The sequence below is a fragment of the Nansenia antarctica genome (genome assembly GCF_963989245.1).
Source record: "Nansenia antarctica genome assembly, contig: SCAFFOLD_67, whole genome shotgun sequence".
Lineage (NCBI taxonomy): Eukaryota > Metazoa > Chordata > Actinopteri > Argentiniformes > Microstomatidae > Nansenia > Nansenia antarctica.
In genome coordinates this window covers 69,655-74,755 of record NW_027663205.1, presented here as the reverse complement: position 1 = coordinate 74,755, position 5,101 = coordinate 69,655, and positions in this window count along the sequence as shown.

Here is a 5,101-nt window from a genome sequence, read left to right as displayed (position 1 = left end):
GCAACTTTTTAAAGGTCGTCTTCCTGTTCAATCACCCTGGTTTCCTGTCTGGCTGGGGTGGCTCCGCCCCGCCCCCTGTGGCCCCGCCCTCTGACATTAACATACTCCGGGATTTGGTCCTCCTGGAAGATGGTGACAGACACAGACACACAGGACAGAGAAGTTGAGACGGAGACCAGGCTAAAGCACAGATCTGGGACCAGGCTGAAACACATACAGGTCTGGGACCAGGCTAAAGCACATACAGATCTGGGTCCAGGCTGAAACACATACAGGTCTGGGACCAGACTAAAACACATACAGGTCTGGGACCAGGCTAAAACACAGATCTGGGACCAGACTAAAGCACAGATCTGGGTCCAGGCTGAAACACATACAGGTCTGGGACCAGGCTAAAACACATACAGGTCTGGGACCAGACTAAAACACATACAGATCTGGGACCAGGCTAAAACACATACAGGTCTGGGACCAGGCTAAAACACATACAGGTCTGGGACCAGGCTAAAACACATACTGATATGGGACCAGGCTAAAGCACAGATCTGGGACCAGACTAAAACACATACTGATCTGGGACCAGGCTAAAACACATACAGGTCTGGGACCAGACTAAAACACATACAGATCTGGGACCAGACTAAAACACATACAGGTCTGGGACCAGACTAAAACACATACAGGTCTGGGACCAGACTAAAACACATACAGGTCTGGGACCAGACTAAAACACATACAGGTCTGGGACCAGGCTGAAACACATACAGATCTGGGACCAGGCTAAAACACATACAGATCTGGGACCAGACTAAAACACATACAGATCTGGGACCAGACTAAAACACATACAGGTCTGGGACCAGGCTAAAGCACATACAGGTCTGGGACCAGACTAAAACACATACAGGTCTGGGACCAGGCTAAAACACATACAGATCTGGGACCAGGCTAAAACACATACAGATCTGGGACCAGGCTAAAACACATACAGATCTGGGACCAGACTAAAACACATACAGGTCTGGGACCAGGCTAAAACACATACAGGTCTGGGACCAGACTAAAACACAGATCTGGGACCAGGCTAAAACACATACAGGTCTGGGACCAGACTAAAACACATACAGGTCTGGGACCAGGCTAAAACACATACAGGTCTGGGACCAGACTAAAACACATACAGGTCTGGGACCAGGCTAAACACATACAGGTCTGGGACCAGGCTAAACACATACAGGTCTGGGACCAGGCTAAAACACATACAGGTCTGGGACCAGACTAAAACACATACAGATCTGGGACCAGGCTAAAACACATACAGGTCTGGGACCAGGCTAAAACACATACAGGTCTGGGACCAGGCTAAAACACATACAGGTCTGGGACCAGGCTAAAACACATACAGGTCTGGGACCAGACTAAAACACATACTGATATGGGACCAGACTAAAACACATACAGGTCTGGGACCAGACTAAAACACATACAGGTCTGGGACCAGACTAAAACACATACAGGTCTGGGACCAGGCTAAAACACATACAGATCTGGGACCAGGCTGAAACACATACAGGTCTGGGACCAGACTGAAACACATACAGGTCTGGGACCAGACTAAAACACATACAGGTCTGGGACCAGACTAAAACACATACAGATCTGGGACCAGACTAAAACACATACAGGTCTGGGACCAGGCTAAAACACATACAGGTCTGGGACCAGGCTAAAACACATACAGATCTGGGACCAGACTAAAACACATACAGGTCTGGGACCAGGCTAAAACACATACAGGTCTGGGACCAGACTAAAACACATGGGACCAGGCTAAAACACATACAGATCTGGGACCAGGCTAAAACACATACAGGTCTGGGACCAGACTAAAACACATGGGACCAGGCTAAAACACATACAGATCTGGGACCAGGCTAAAACACATACAGGTCTGGGACCAGGCTAAAACACATACAGGTCTGGGACCAGGCTAAAACACATACAGGTCTGGGACCAGACTAAAACACATGGGACCAGGCTAAAACACATACAGATCTGGGACCAGGCTAAAACACATACTGATATGGGACCAGGCTAAAACACAGATCTGGGACCAGGCTAAAGCACAGATCTGGGACCAGACTAAAACACATACAGGTCTGGGACCAGGTAAATGAGCTCTTCTCACCTGGTTGTCTTCTGCGGTCCCTCGTCTCTTCCTGTCAAAACAAAACAACCGACACTGAAGAAGAGAAGAACCACCAGCGCATGTTCAACCCTCTGAGATACAGCCTGACCCTGCTCACATGTTCAACCCTCTGAGATACAGCCTGACCCTGCTCACATGTTCAACCCTCTGAGATACAGCCTGACCCTGGTTCACATGTTCAACCCTCTGAGATACAGCCTGACCCTGGTTCACATGTTCAACCCTCTGAGATACAGCCTGACCCTGGTTCACATGTTCAACCCTCTGAGATACAGCCTGACCCTGGTTCACATGTTCAACCCTCTGAGATACAGCCTGACCCTGGTTCACATGTTCAACCCTCTGAGAGGTCTTACAACCTGACCCTGGTTCACATCAGACAACACACAGATGCAGTATTACAGATATATCTCCATTAATTGCTGAGTCTCTCTGAAGTGTTCAGTTACTTTGGGCTCTGTGCGTGTTTGTTAAGAAGAGGAGAATGTTACTTAAAGCTGAGCGCACACTGTCTCAGACTCTCACCACAGCCAGAGCATCACCACAGGAAGCAGCAGCACCAGGAAGGCCTTGACTCCCAGGCCGACGCGGATGATGACCAGGTCAACTGAATAAAGACAGACAGACATGGAACTGCTGCTCACTTGTATGACATGTGCTGTACTTCATACTGGGGGGATTAGGTGCATTATTATTATTATTACTATTATTACTATTATTATTATTATTATTATTATGATTATTATGATTACTATTATTATTATTAATAATAATTGTTATGTTTTATTTTTTATTTTGTTATGATTATGATTATTATTATTATTACTACTATTATTGTTGTTATTGCTATTGTTGTTATTATTATTGTTATGAATAATAATAATAATAATAATAATAGTAATAACAATAATAGTCATAATAATAATAATAGTCATAATAATAGTAATAATAATAATAATAGTAATCATAATAATAACAACAATAATAATAATAATAATAATAGTGATAATAATAATAATAATAGTAATAAGGTTATTAATAATATAATTATAATGACCTGAGGTCAGTCCAAGCTGTATGTCCACCTCAGTAGAGTTGTTCGCCCCCACAGAATTTCTGGCCTCACAGAAGTACCGTCCAGTGTGGGCGTGGCTTAGAGAGGTCAGACTCAGCACCTGTCCAAGCCCCGCCTCTGAGGTGTTGGCTCCTCCCCTCCTCGTGAACCACCAGGTGTAGGTCTCTACTGTCGCGTTGGCATGGCAACTGCAGGTCAGGGTGACATCGCTGCCCTCCGCCAGGGCACCAGAGGGACTGACCTCCACAGAGACCCTCGCTGGGGCGTCTACAGGAAACAGGAAACAGGAAACAGGAAACAGATGACGTCATAACAACCTTCACACTTCATAGGAAAACTAGTTAACCTCCATGTCACCTGGAAATGTCTGAGGAGTTTCAGAGATAGGCCTGTCAACAACTTAACACCAGGAAGCTGCACCGTCACATTGTATCTGTCAGCTACGGTCTCACTAACACACTCAGGATGAAACACGTTGAGATATCTAGAGGACAACAAACCTCTTGTTTAACCACCCATCATTAGCAGAGCTACACATCTGCACCACAGAACGAGCCTAGTGAACTCACCCTGGACCTCCAGAGTAAGAACAAGCCTAGTGATGAACTCACCCTGGACCTCCAGAGTCAGAACAAGCCTAGTGATGAACTCACCCTGGACGTCCAGAGTCAGAACAAGCCTAGTGATGAACTCACCCTGGACCTCCAGAGTCAGAACAAGCCTATGATGAACTCACCCTGGACCTCCAGAGTCAGAACAAGCCTAGTGATGAACTCACCCTGGACCTCCAGGGTCAGAACAAGCCTAGTGATGAACTCACCCTGGACCTCCAGAGTCAGAACAAGCCTAGTGATGAACTCACCCTGGACGTCCAGAGTCAGAACAAGCCTAGTGATGAACTCACCCTGGACCTCCAGGGTCAGAACAAGCCTAGTGATGAACTCACCCTGGACCTCCAGAGTCAGAACGAGCCTAGTGATGAACTCACCCTGGACCTCCAGAGTCAGAACAAGCCTAGTGATGAACTCACCCTGGACCTCCAGAGTCAGAACAAGCCTAGTGATGAACTCACCCTGGACCTCCAGAGTCAGAACAAGCCTAGTGATGAACTCACCCTGGACCTCCAGAGTCAGAACAAGCCTAGTGATGAACTCACCCTGGACCTCCAGAGTCAGAACAAGCCTAGTGATGAACTCACCCTGGACCTCCAGAGTCAGAACAAGCCTAGTGATGAACTCACCCTGGACCTCCAGAGTCAGAACAAGCCTAGTGATGAACTCACCCTGGACCTCCAGAGTCAGAACAAGCCTAGTGATGAACTCACCCTGGACGTCCAGAGTCAGAACAAGCCTAGTGATGAACTCACCCTGGACGTCCAGAGTCAGGAGAGATGAGTTGAGGGATCCGTGTTTGTTCCGAGCCTCACAGACGTACTGGCCAGAGTGTTGAGGAGAGACGTCCTCCAGGACCAGCTGAGCCCCTGGTACCCCAGGGCTGGTCCCGGTGCCGTTGGCTCTGTACCAGGTGTAGCTCTCTACTGCAGGGTTGGCTGCACTGCTGCAGGTCAGAGTCACAGAGCTGCCTGCTACTACTGGACCAATAGGAAGGGCCGACACTGAGATGTCCCCAGGAGGGTCTGAGAAATAACAGGAAGGATCCAATCACATCACAGAGTCTTTAGAATGTGATGCTGGTGTGTGTCAGATGGTATTTTATATGTTGCTTCTAATAATAAGGTTCTTTACACACAACAAGATGTCCATTACAGACCTCACTAACACCACCATGTGACTCCAGCTGGCCTGTACTTACAGTTA